Raw genomic sequence first — 11886 nt, 5'->3', positions numbered from 1 at the left:
TTCTTGAGAAGTTCTATTCCATTCTTACCACAAATTCTTAACTTCATTCATTCAGCATAGTTGACCACTTCCTCTTTACACACTCTGCTTTCTTTTCTGAATCATCACTCTCTTGGTTTTTCTCTTACCTTTCTGTCCATTTCATCTCACACTTCTAACAGGCATCTAGCTTACTCATTCTCTATAAATTGATTTTTCTGGGACTCTATCCTTGGACTTCCTGCCCTTGCTCTTTTCCCACTCTTCTAGCTCCATGATTGTGTCTGTTCACATGGCTTTAAATTCATTTGTTAAAGACAATTGAAAATGCAAGCGGATTGTTCTAAATTAATGCTGTGCTAGTAAAGTAATGCTCAAAGTTCTCCAAGCCAGGCTTCAGCAATATGTGAACCGTGAACTTCCTGATGTTCAAGCTGGTTTTAGAAAAGGCAGAGGAACCAGATATCAAATTGCCAACATCCGCTGGATCATGGAAAAAGCAAGAGAGTTCCAGAAAAACATTTATTTCTGCTTTATTGACTATGCCAAAGCCTTTGACTGTGTGGGTCATAATAAACTGTGGAAAATTCTTCAAGAGATGGGAATACCAGACCACCTGACCTGCCTCTTGAGAAATCTACATGCAGGTCAGGAAGCAACAGTTAGAACTGGACATGGAACAACAGACTGGATCCAAATAGGAAAAGGAGTACGTCAAGGATGTATATTGTCACCCTGCTTATTTAACTTATATGCAGAGTACATCACGAGAAACGCTGGGCTGGAAGAAGCACAAGCTGGAATCAAGATTGCCAGGAGAAATATCAATAACCTCAGATATGCAGATGACACCACCCTTATGGCAGAAAGTGAAGAGGAACTCAAAAGCCTCTTGATGAAAGTGAAAGTGGAGAGTGAAAAAGTTGGCTTAAAGCTCAACATTCAGAAAACGACGATCATGGCATCCGGTCCCATCACTTCATGGGAAATAGATGGGGAAACAGTGGAAACAATGACTTTATTTTTTTGGGCTCCGAAATCACTGCAGACGGTAATTGCAGCTATGAAATTAAAAGACGCTTAGTCCTTGGAAGAAAAGTTATGACCAACCTAGATAGCATATTCAAAAGCAGAGACATTACTTTGCCAACAAAGGTCCGTCTAGTCAAGGCTATGGTTTTTCCTGTGGTCATGTATGGATGTGAGAGTTGGACTGTGAAGAAGGCTGAGTGCCAAAAAATTGATGCTTTTGAACTGTGGTGTTGGAGAAGACTCTTGAGAGTCACTTGGACTGCAAGGAGATCCAACCAGTCCGTTCTGAAGGAGATCAGCCCTGGGATTTCTTTGGAAAGAATGATGGTGAAGCTGAAACTTTGGCCACCTCATGTGAAGAGGTGACTCATTGGAAAAGACCCTGATGCTGGGAGGGATTGGGGGCAGGAGGAGAAGGGGACGACAGAGGATGAGATGGCTGGATGGCATCACTGACTCGATGGACGTGAGTCTCAGTGAACTCCGGGAGTTGGTGATGGACAGGGAGGCCTGGCGTGCTGCAGTTCATGGGGTCGCAAAGAGTCAGACATGACTGAGCGACTGAACTGATAGAGCTTCTCCATCTTTGGCTGCAAAGAATATAATCAGTCTGCTTTCGGTGTTGACCATCTGGTTATGTCCATGTGTAGAGTCTTCTCTTGTGTTGTTGGAAGAGGGTGTTTGCTATGACCAGTGCATTTTCTTGGCAAAACTCTATTAGTCTTTGCCCTGCTTCATTCCGTATTCCAAGGCCAAATTTGCATGTTACTCCAGGTGTTTCTTGACTTCCTCCTTTTGCATTCCAGTCCCCTATAATGAAAAGGACATCTTTTTTGGGTGTTAGTTCTAAAAGGTCTTGTAGGTCTTCATAGAACCGTTCAACTTCAGCTTCTTCAGTGTTACTGGTTGGGGCATAGACTTGGATTACTGTGATATTGAATGGTTTGCCTTGGAAACAAACAGAGATCATTCTGTCATTTTTGAGATTGCATCCAAGTACTGCATTTCAGACTATTTTGTTGACCATGATGGCTACTCCATTTCTTCCAGGTTAAAAGTAACCAAAGGATGGACTTCCCTGGTGCTCCAGTGGCTAAGGCTCTGTGCTCCAAATGCTGGGGTTCCAGGTTTGATCCCTGGTTAGGGAACTAGATCCCACATGATGCAACTGAGAGTTTGCATGCCACAGCTTAAGATCCCAATTACTGAAAAGAAGATTGAAGACTTTGCATGTTACAACTAAGACCCAGTGCAGTGAAAGAAAGGAAGAAGCTGAAGAAACAATTAAAAAAAAAAACAACAACTACTAAAGAACTTGGTTAATGTAGTGAAAAACAGATGCAGAAGTAGGTTTCAACTTGTGCTGTCTCTTCCCAGGTACTTGCCTACCTCCTTTTCCCATGTGTTAACTCCCCTAACCAACAATGACTCCAGCCTGCCACCAACCACAGAACAGACTTCTATATGGCTCTCCACTAGTCCTATTTTATGGTCCCACCCAGCAGCTGGGCATGCCAGGCTTCCCAGATCGCCCTGCAAGCTCTCCTTATTCACTCAGCCTTTGGGAAGGGCTGATTAGTGACTTAGCTCTCAATTCTTCAATTCTCCTTTTGGACCATAGCTTCTCCCAGCACATAAATTCTTATTCCTATAAGAAAATCCTTATTCTATAATACTCATAATGGTTCTGTTTCTCTAACTGAATCCTAACTGATTTTTTTTTTTTGCTGGGACGGCTGCTACAGGTTTTTGTTGCCGCTTGTGGACTTTCTCTAGTTGTGGCCAGCAGAGGCTACTCTCTGTGGTGGTGCAAGGTCTTCTCGTTGTGGTGGCTTCTCTTGTTGCGGAGCATAGGCTCTAGGTGCTCAGGCTTCAGTAGTTGCAGTTCATGGACTCGAGAGCATGGGCTCAGTAGTTGTGGTACACTGGCTTAGTCGCCCCATGGAATGTGAGATCTTCTGGGACCAGGGATCAAACTAGTGTCCCCTGCTTTGGCAGGTGGATTCCCATCCACTGAACCACCAGGGAAGTCCCCTAACTGATCCATTTCTTGGCAACAGTTACTCTTCCAATCTTCCCCAATGCAACAGCACCAATATCCATCAATTGCCTCCTAAACTCTCTACCTTCAGTCCATCACTAAGTCCTTGGCCAACTAGTTTCAAAATAGACATAGAATATATCCATTTCTCTCCATCTCCTCTGCAATACCCTCATCCAAGTAACTCCCATCCCTTACCTGCTTCCATGTCCATCATCAAACCCCAATATCTACTCTAAATGCAAATTTTACAAATGTGAAACATTTCAATGACCTCCTATTGCACTTACTTACATAGTCCTACATAATCAGGCTCCTGCCAGCTTCTCCAGATTTCTCTTGAACCACTCTCTCCCTTACTAAATATATTCGAACCTCACTGGCAATTTTTTTTTTTTTTTTCAGAAAAGGCCATGTTTTTGCTCCTCTCAGAGTTTTCACATATGCTAGCCATTCTGCCTGGAATATTCTTCCAGCTCCCCATGCATTCCTCACTTTCCTTGGTTTATTCCTTTAGGTCTTGTTTTAAACATCACTTCCTCAGAAACTCTTTCCTTGACCAACCTACGTAGGTCCTCCTTCTTATTCTGTAACACTATACTGTGTTAGTTTTTTCTTTACATTGATCACATTTTATAAATGCTTTTTTATATTAAAAAAAAGTGTATTTATTCTCTCTCTCTTTTTTTTTTTTCTCGTTTAGCTGTGATCTCCAGGAAGGTAAATGACATTTCTGCTTTACTCATCTGGTGCTTAATTCAGTGCCTTGCATATTACTGGTGTTCAAAATGTATTTGTGGAGTGATAGAATGAATGGATTGCTCTTAGCTTCTGCTTATTTCTGGTTTCTGCTTTCTTATAATTTTAGTTTGATAAGACCTGTCATAGCCCCAGTTCTAACTCCCTACTCGTGACATTGAGTCTTTCTTTGGTTCTGCTCTAGATATGGTCTGGTACCTGATGCTGGTCCAATTAGTTGGGGCGAGGAAAGAAAAAAAACGTGACAGCCTCAACTGCTCCCTTAGCAGGTTTTTGGGGTATGGTTACCCTTGGAAAGAGCTTTGAGACACAACATGATAGACATATTCAGTGAAAGAATTATTACTAAATTTTCCCTTTTTTGTGCCATGATTCATCTTGAATGTCTGAACAACCAAAGATTGCTTATATTCTGGGATTCCATTCAAGTAGAATGGGAATACTTTGATAAAACCATCCTTTGACTGTATGTTTACATAATCATTGTTCTTTTTGTACTTACTTGTATAAAATCTATTCCTTCTTATAACTTAACCTATCATCTCCCCCTGTAAAAGCTAAAATGCAAACAGCTAAATTGAATCTGAACTCCTAACTAAAAACAAAAGCTAAAGGCAGGACTTCCCTGGTGGTCCAGCGGCTAAGACTCAGCACTGTCATTGCAGGGGGCCTGGGCTCCATCCCTGATCAGAAATCTAGATCCCACATGCCACAACTAAAGATCCAGTGTGCTGCAGTTCAGTTCAGTTCAGTTCAGTCACTCAGTCCTGTCCAACTCTTTGTGACCCCATTAATTGCAGCACGCCAGGCCTCCCTGTCCATCACCAACTCCTAGAGTTCACTCAAACTCACGTCCATTGAGTCGGTGATGCCATCCAGGCATCTCATCCTCTGTCATCCCCTTTTCCTTCTGCCCCCAATCCCTCCCAGCATCAGAGTGTTTTCCAATGAGTCAACTCTTCACATGAGGTGCCCAAAGTACTGGAGTTTCAGCTTTGGCATCATTCCTTTGTGTGCTGCAAGGCACAGCCAAATAAATAAATACTTTTTTTTTTAAGCTAAAAACAATAGGAAGAATAGCATTTCAAGTGTATTTAAAATGTCAAGATTTTAAAAATTAATAGGTTTTGTTTTAAAAATAAAAATAAATAAATGCTCTATTTTAATAGAGCATTTTTAGACTTAAGAAAAATGAGCAGAAAGTAGAGTTTCATATACTTCCTCCCCCAGGCCTTTCTTCTATCATTAACATTGTACATTAGTGGGTATGTTTGTTGCAATTGACAAGCCAATATTGATTCATTGTTACAAGCTTAAGTCAACAGTTAACATTAGAGTTTATTCGTTATGTAGTACATTCTATGCTGCTTCTGCTGCTGCTGCTAAGTCGCTTTAGTCGTGTCCAACTGTGTGCGACCCCATAGACGGCAGCCCACCAGGCTCCCCCTGTCCCTGGGATTCTCCAGGCAAGAACACTGGAGTGGGTTGCCATTTCCTTTTCCAATGCATGAAAGTGAAAAGTGAAAGTGAAGTTGCTCAGTCGCGTCCGACTCTGAGTGACCCCATGGACTGCAGCCCACCAGGCTCCTCCGTCCATGGGGTTTTCAGGCAAGAGTACTGGAGTGGGGTGCCATTGCCTTTTCCAAGTACATTCTATGGGTTTTGCCAAATATGTGATATGTATCCACTATTAATAGAACCACACAGAATAGTTTCACTGCCCTAAAAATTCCCAGTGTTCCTTCTATTTAACCCTCCCACCCTCTGTTCCTCTTCTTGAACCCTTGACAACCACTGATTTATTTACTGTCTCCATAGTTTTGCCTTTTCCAGAATGTCATATAGTTGAAATCATATTGTACATAGCCCTTCCAGATTGGCTTCTCTCAGCAATACGCATTCAAGATTCCTCCATGTCTTTTCATAGCTTGATAGTGCATTTCTTTATAGCACTGAATAATATTTCACTATATGGGTACCAAAATTTGTTTATCCATTCACCTATTGAAGAATGCCTTAGTTGCTTTCAAGTTTTGGCAGTTATGAATAAAGTCGCTATAAACATCCATGTGCAGGTTTATGTGTGTGTGTGTGTACTTAAGTTTTCAGTGCAGTTGAGTAAATACCAAGCAATACAATTGCTGGATCATATGGTGTGAGTACGTTCAGTTCTGTAAGAAACTGCTAAACTGTCTTCCAAAGTGGCTGTACCATTTTGCATTTCCACTAGCAATGAATAAGCATTCCTGTTGCTCCACATCCTTGCCAGCATTCAGTGTCAGTGTTTTGAGTTTGGCCATGATAACTGGTGTGTGATGGTATCTCATTTTTTGAATTTTTAATCCTCTAATGACCCAAGTTCAATTCCTGAGTCAGGAAGATCCCCTGGAGAAGAAAATGGCAACCCACTCCAGTATTCTTGCCTGGAGAAGCCCATGTACAGAGAAGCCTGGCAGGCTACAGTCCATGAGGTCGCAAGAGTTGGACACGACTTAGCAACCAAACCACCAACTACCACTCAATGACATATGAGGTTGAGCATTTTTTTCCATATGTTTATTTGCCATCTATATATCTTCTTTGATAAACTGTCTGTTTAGATCTTTTGCTCATTTTTAAATTTAGTTATTTCTTACTTATGGCTGAGTCTTAAGAGTTATTTGTATGTTTTAGATACTAGTTCTGTAACAGACATATGTTTTGCAAAGATTTCCCCTCAGTCTATAGCTTTTCTTTACATTCTCCTAGCAGTGTCTCTGCAGAGCAGAAGTTTTTAATTTTAACATAGCAGCCATTCAATTACCATGAAAATAAGATGTCAGAGATGTTGCAAAAACTTTCTTGATTATTAGAGTCAACTGAATGACTTCCACAGTCTCTTTTGACACTAGGTTTCTATGGTTCTGTGAAAAGAACAAAGGTGTGCTGTGAACTTTTCCCATTTGAATTCTAGCCCCCATTTTGCATTATAACATTAATATATGATAATTACAAAAAATTAGAAAATATAGAAAAGAAAAGAAGAAAATATGATCTTTAAAAAAGCAGTTTGGCATTTAGTAGTGGAAGAATATGGATGACAAGCAAAATAGCCAAACAGGTGTGATTTCATGCCTGCCTTTGATTAACTGCGAATTAACAGGTCTCCATCTTCTCAGTAATTCAAAGGTTACCTGAATGGGAAAACAGTAATGAGGTCCATAAATAATTAACTTAAAATATTTATTGCAACAAGTATTACCAAAGTGTACGAGGTAAAAAAGTGTATGATGGTCTCCCTCCACCCTATCCTTTTTTCTAATTGTAATTGTTCTCTAGAAACAAAAATCTTTATATCCACGATACCTTGTTATGTACATATGCACAGACCTGCAAGATTCACAAGCCAGGGATAAATCTGTGTCAATCTTGACATATAACACTGTGAACCTAGTGCATACCACAGAGCTTGGTATGCAGAAGATATTCAACTGAACGAGTAAATGTCACATTGTACATTGTTCTATAGGTGGCTTTAAAGTTTTTTTTTAAGAAGATAGCCTGGATATCTTTCCATGTAAGGATATTGGTAGCTACCTCATTTTTTTCAATGACTCCAGAATAACTGACTCAATGTATGCACATTATAATTTATTCAACCAGTTCCCTATCACTGGATGTTTAGCTTATGTATATATTTACAAACAACACACCCCCACACACATAAATGTTACAAACAATACTTCAGGACGTATTATAGTCTAATTATTGTGTTTAAAAAAAGTCATATCAATCTATCCTCTCACTCCCTTGGAGAGACTTAAGTCACCCGGCCACATCTGGCTGCCCCAGAGGCTAGAAGTGGAATTTCAAGCTGCACAGCATGTACCAGGTTATAAGACATTCACAGTGGAAGGATGGAAGAACAGACTTGGGGGAGCAGGGCTTATAAATGCAACTATTATTTATTAAAAAAAAAACACCTCTTAAACCACCAGCATTGAATGTGCATGTCAATTTCTCCACATCTACAGTGGCGGGGTGATAAATCAAATATCATCAGTCTTTGTCATTGTTGCTGTTATTTTTGTTTGGAGCAAGGGTTCAAATAAGGGGTATAGCTGGCGATTTTGCTATAAAGGAAAGTTGGGATTCAAATGAGGAAGATCTTAAGTGGCAAATATGAATGACATCTGAATATTTTTAAGCTGTGAAAAACTGGAGAAACAGTTTGAGAAATTTTTAAAAAATATATTGTAAAATGTTTGAGCTAGATCTTAAAAAATCTTTCAGTGTACTTTTATAGATGAGGAAATCAAAATTCTGAGAAGTGAATGGGTTTATCCAAGCTCACACTACTCATTAGTAACCCATCTGGGGTTAATATCAAGGCTGTTTGCATCTCAGCCTATCATCATGTTTTTTCTTATTAGGGACATATGACATATGCATGTTATTTTTATTTATTATTTTTGGCTGCGCTAGGTCTTCCTTGCTGTGTGCAGGCTTTTTCCAGTTGTGGTTCGTGGGCTTCTCATTGCAGTGGCTTCTCCTGTTGGGGAGCATGGACTCCAGGCGTGGGCCATGGGCTTAGCTGCCCAGCAGCATGTAGGATCTTCCTAGAACAGGATTCAAGCCCAAGTCCCTCACATTGCCAGGCAGATTCTTAATGACCGTACCACCATGGAAGTCCGTATCATCATTTGGTTTCATTCAGTAAATACTTATTGAGCATCAAATCCTGTGTTCACTACTAAAGAGGATTCAGGGAAGTGAGGACACATATTTATTGAGAACTTTCTTGTGTCCGATCGTTCATATACATTTCAATCTAGCCCAATGCACCTATTGTACCAAATGAATCTATCTACTAGTTTATTTTTTAAAGAATTATTAGGAGTTCCCCATGTTTCAGTAACAGCAATAATTCTTTGGCATCAAGCCAAAAATATATTTGCTAATTTTCATGGCAAAAGCAGGAACAAGCAAAGTAATGTTAAGAGATAAGAGTGTCTCTGAGCCTCTTTGCCTGCATTTAAGAAATAAATTTGTTACAACAATGAAACCACCTCGAGTCAGCTTTGCAAAGGAGTTAGGACTGTGCCATGATATTACTGTAGGTACTGAAAAAATTCATAAGTTCTGTAGGTCAGGAGGAAAATTATACTATTACTTCTCTCAACAGGATGTCAACTGGAGAGCATGCCTGATAGCTTTTTTCTCAGGCCTGCTCAGGGCATCTCTGACCAGGTTTCTGTGTAGGTGCTCAGTGTGTGCCATCCTGAGAAACGTCAGAATTGAGGGAAGGCCAGTGGAAAGTTCGGAAGCGGGTAGAGATTTTGCTGGGGAGACGTGTGGCGCAGACCAGATAGAGGGCTTTGTTGATCTAGTTAAGGATTTGGTTCTAAGTGTACTGGGAAGCTAATGAAGGGCTTTAAGCAGATGCTACAGAGTCTTATTTGCAATTAAAAGACAGACAGACAGACAGACACACACACACACAAGCTTTGAATGGTTTAGGAAAGCTTCAAGGATGGATGAATCCGCAGGCTGTATCACTAATCCAGGTAGTAGGTGATGGTAGCTTATCCCCTGGTTGCAACATAGATAGAAATAGATATATCAGGAAGACAAAATGTACAGAACTTGACTAACTGAGAGGGCATTGAGGGAGCACGTACTGTCCTGAATGACTCCGGCTTTCAGCTAATGCTGCTGGATTCAAGTGAGGGACATTCACTGGGGTGGGAACTCTGGAGACCGATCATTAGGAGGAAGATCTTGTACTGTTTTTTGCAAAGTTGATTTGGAGTGCCTAACGCCCACATAAAGGTCTGGGGGTGGGTGGGTTAGACAAAGGAATTCCGGGTGGAAGAAGAACTAGAGATTTCAATTTGGGGGATCTGGTCAGCTGGTAGACATTACCTAGGTAAGGGCACTTTTTTTCTTTTTCTTCTAAAGGAAAGTTGATCTTCAGAAAAGTCTAAAAGAAAGTGCTGGATGGTTAGATCGATTATTTTCATTCTTTAATGTATAGGATTGCTCAGTTTTGATTGTATTTTTGTATTAGATATCTTGGTTATTTGTTTTCATTTATAACATTATCTACAACCTTCGAATTATGAACTCTTATTGCTGAATTAGCTGAATACAATAGCTAATAAGGACCAGGTATGACAGTAAGAAATTTTAGGTAATAAAGAGCTCAGATCTTTGCTAAACAGTGTGGCAGGTCTTGTCAAATTATTTAAAAATTTTTATATCTTCATCCAGGCACCAATGAGAATAATTTGACATATGATGTGTTTAAGCACTTTGAAGAGTAGTCACCTAACTTTTTCTTGCACCACTGATTTGTCGTCACAGAATAGATTGTTTAGGGAACCAGTAAGCTCTTAAAAATAAGCTTGCTTTTTAATTAAAAGAACACTTCCTATTTTTCATTACAGCTTCATTAAGTAAAATTAATATCCACATCGCGTCTGAAATTCAAATGTCTTTGTCTTGTCTTTCTTGTACCTAGTACACGGTTACAGAAGAAATGTCACTTCAGTTTTTTGAAAAGAAACACAGATATGTGCCTCACAGTTGCCCAAACCACGCAGCTTTGTGCTGCACCAAGTTGCTCAAACTGTGCTGCGAGGAAGCCCGTAACTGCTTAAAAGGCCAGGGACTGAAAAGGAGTATTGCACAACTCTTCACCACCCAGCGGTTTCGCTTCCAAATCTGGCTTTCTTATCATCCCGAGGCGGGAGCAGCTCCTTGCTCCACTGTAGACAGCCGGTCCCCCTTCAAAAGCAGCCGGGGTTTCCTCGTCCCAGCCCCGGGCGCCCCTCCCTCCGCCCGAGGTTCCCGTGGAAGGGAAGCCACGCGGGCTGGGGCCCCGGAGTTCCCATTGTCCAGCAAGGGAGACCCAGTCATCCCGGAGCGACTCGGGCACTCAGGTCCCTCTAGCCAGGTGAACCAAAGGTCCGCGGGTCTCCCCGCGCGCTCCCCTCCCCCGCCGCTCCATTGTCTGCCTCGCCCCGCCCCGGGGGACACGTGCGCCTGCAGCCTCCCGAGCGAGGAGAGCGCGGGGAGGCAGCGGCGTGGACACCGCCTGGAACGGCTACGCGGCCGAGGCGCCGAGGGCGCGGGGCCGGGCGCGCACGGACGGGTGGGTACTCTCAGGGCAGCGGCAGTCGCGTTCCGCGCCCCCAACCCCGTTCCCGGCTGGCCCGGGACTGAACGGGGGGTGGGGCGAGCGGGAGCTCGGTGGGGGTGGCGTGCGCGTGGTGCCGCGGTTGGGGTGGGGCGGGGCGGGGTGGGGAGATGCCTGTCTCCTGACAAAGGAGAACGAGTGGGACACGCTGAGCCGGCCCGTCCCGCCCCGCCCCGCCCCACCCGGAGGGGAGAGGGAGGGGGAGTGTCGGGAGGGGAAGGGGCGGGCCTTTCATTCACTCTTGGCCCCTCCGCCGCCGCCGGAGCGGAAGGGCGGGGTCTCGCGCCCTCCCGTGTGATGAGGACCGAGGGTGGTGGGGAGTGGGGGCGGAACCCGCGGGCGCGCGTCCCGAGGCGTAGGCTACGTCGTCACGTCAGCGCGGGAGAGAGAAAGACAGGAGCCGACTCGGCAGGGACTGGGGACGGGGCCGAGAGAACGAGCGAGGGAGGGAGCGAGTGAGCAAGCGTGCATCTAGAAGGGGAAGGGCGGCCACTTGTGCTTGAGCGGCCGCGAACGACAGTGCGAGCGGTGGGAGAAAGAAGCAGGGAGGGGAAGAAGAAGGGCCTAGGGAAGAGGGCTGACGGAGACTGGTGGTGGTGGGAGAAGGAGAAGGAGGAGCTGGAGGAGGGCAGGAGCTGAGAGAGTGAGTGAGAGAAGCGGACGCGCGAGGGAGGGGAGGAAAGGAGGGGGGTCACGCGGAGGCGCGCGCGCGCACCGGGAGCGCGCTCGGAGGCGAGTGGAACTGGATCGGGTTTGCTGCCAGCGGCGTGAGCTTCGGCCGCCATTTTACAACAGCTCCACTCGCGCCGGACACAGGGAGCAGCGAGCACGCGTTGCCCGCAACCGGATCTCCTCGGACAGGATTCCTCCGCCGCAGCCCAACGGGGAGGTAACG

The 11886-nt window shown here is 43.7% G+C and overlaps 1 protein-coding gene across 5 annotated transcripts in view; it reads left to right on the top strand.

The window, feature by feature from the left end:
- Positions 1 to 10847: 10847 nt before the first annotated feature.
- The window catches only part of SYNCRIP (synaptotagmin binding, cytoplasmic RNA interacting protein), a 29711-nt gene continuing 28672 nt past the window's right edge, over positions 10848 to 11886 (top strand). For 2 of the 5 annotated variants that reach the window (XM_010834666.1, XM_010834668.1), the window contains exon 1: positions 11753 to 11880. The gene's annotated coding sequence lies outside the window, so the exon portion shown is untranslated. Of the gene's footprint in view, positions 10947 to 11616; positions 11881 to 11886 lie in introns of those variants that run through there. The other 3 variants (XM_010834669.1, XM_010834667.1, XM_010834670.1) reach the window with 3 other exon arrangements.

This window comes from Bison bison, unplaced genomic scaffold (genome assembly GCF_000754665.1).
Source record: "Bison bison bison isolate TAMUID 2011002044 unplaced genomic scaffold, Bison_UMD1.0 scf7180017864035, whole genome shotgun sequence".
In the NCBI taxonomy this organism is placed as follows: Eukaryota; Metazoa; Chordata; class Mammalia; order Artiodactyla; family Bovidae; genus Bison; species Bison bison.
Note: the sequence above shows the minus strand (reverse complement) of the source record. Positions and strands in the feature narration are given on the sequence as shown.